This window comes from Petaurus breviceps, unplaced genomic scaffold, assembly GCF_028583685.1.
Source record: "Petaurus breviceps papuanus isolate PSGF00001 unplaced genomic scaffold, PetGlider_PUasm1.0 188, whole genome shotgun sequence".
Taxonomy (NCBI): Eukaryota; Metazoa; Chordata; class Mammalia; order Diprotodontia; family Petauridae; genus Petaurus; species Petaurus breviceps.
The window spans coordinates 41,739,270-41,741,346 of NW_027185804.1; positions in this window are offsets into that span (position 1 = coordinate 41,739,270).

The following is a 2,077-nucleotide window of genomic DNA, read 5'->3' on the forward strand; positions in this document are numbered from 1 at the left end:
ATCTATCTATCTATCTATCTATCTATCTATCTATCTATCTATCTATCTATCATCTATCTATCATCTATCTATCTATCTATCTATCTATCTATCTATCTATCTATCTATCTATCTATCTATCTATGTTTAGTTTACTTTTAGCAGTTATTTGTGTAATTAACTTCTAATCTCAAGATATGGAGAATGATGTCCCAAGCCTCAGGTCCTCTTTACTGTTATTTTCTGAGGTCTGTCTTAGGACACAAACTTGGGTTATCCTCTCCAAAAATGCTGCATAAGCTCTAAGCATTTTGAATTGAACTCAATAGAGTACTGTTCACTAAAGCTGATAATAGGAATTACTGTGTTGAGAACACCTTTTGTGAGAAAAATATCTAAAAAAAAACCCTACAGGAATATTACAAAGTGGTTTTGAAGAAATTAGGTGTAGACTAGCCCCTGATACAAGCACAGATTGAATAGAGCACTAGTACTGGAGTGCAAAAACCTGAGTTCAAATTCAGTCTGAAATGCTTAGCAGTTCTATGACACTGGGCAAGTCTTCTAACATCTACCTGAGCTTCTTTGTGTGTAAAATAGGGGCAATTATGTCACCTACCTCTGTGAATTTGTGTGAGCATCAAATGAGAAAATAATTATAAAGATTTTAGCAAAGTGCTTGTCAACATAAGCACTATTTAAATATTAGCTATTGTTATTCTTATTATCATTGTTAATATTTTTATTATGCTATATTCCATAGAAATTCAAAATACATTTAGGATCTAAACATAAAATGTACATCATGAAACCAAAACAGAAGAGAACAAGACCAGGTGCATAGAGATATTGCTCTCAATCCAGTGATTGACAAGAAATGAGCACTTTGTCATAGACATTGTGTATACAAAGACAAGTATGAAAAAATGAATGAAGTTCATGAAAGTAGTCATGTGTGTCCAAACCAGAACACAAACTTTGATCTTCATAATCCTAAGGCCAACATTCCACCTATTATGAAACAATCATAACATAATTATTTGTCATATATCAATATATATTTTCACTTCACCCCTCATAGGTGCCAAATAACTATGCTAGAGAGAGAGAGAGTAAGTTCCTGGGAAAGAAATTCAACAAGGATGGGTACACTGGATATGCTCAGTAAATATGTGTGGATGATGATGACATTATGAGACTGATCACCTGATCCCTTCAAAATGAATGTATTGGGCCATCTCCAGTCATCCTGATGAATATCTGGCCACTGCAACCAGATGACTCAGGAGGAGAAAGTGAGGCTGGAGACTTTGCACAGCCCTGTCTCACTCAAATCAAAGTCAACTGCAAGTCATGTCATCAGTTTCCTGATGTCACGGTTCTCTTTAAGAAAAAGGACAAACCTAACAATTAAGTAGTCATATAGCTCTTTAATATGCACATTGGATATACTTTGAAAAATATGTGGTTGTAAAAAAGTAAATAATGTGCAAATTTCAAAAAAAAAATTATCTTCCTTACTACTGGAATGGCCTGGATGGACTCTATATATTTTTTTTCGGCCTTGCAGGAAAGTGATGGGTTTCTGTGTATTGGTCAGTGTCAATTTGTAAATAAGACCTACCTTGAAGAAGAGTGTTGTTAAATACAAATAAAATACAAATAAATGCAGAACTTGTTGGCAACCACTCAGATCATTAGCAAAACTCATCACTTTCCAATAACACCAGTCAAAACACATAATTAATGTTGGTATTATGCCTTTTGTAATCAGGCTCCAGGGAAATAATGCTTCAATGAATAATGAAGCACTTTATCAGGAAATAAGCTTTATGTTTAGCAAAACAAAAGCCTTAGAACTCTTTATTTTAAACATAAATTTTATTTTAACAATTTATTAGAATCAGAATGAAACAAACAAAATTCATTGATTTGTGTTATAATTATTGTTGTATGGTAGGGAAAGACTATCAATCCATAAAATGAAACTAATTATTTTTGGGAGCTTCTATCCACTTTGTTTCTGTATTTCTCTCCCCCATTACTCTGTTGGTTCTACAACAAATGTCTTCTCTTTAATGATGATGTATTAAGCAAA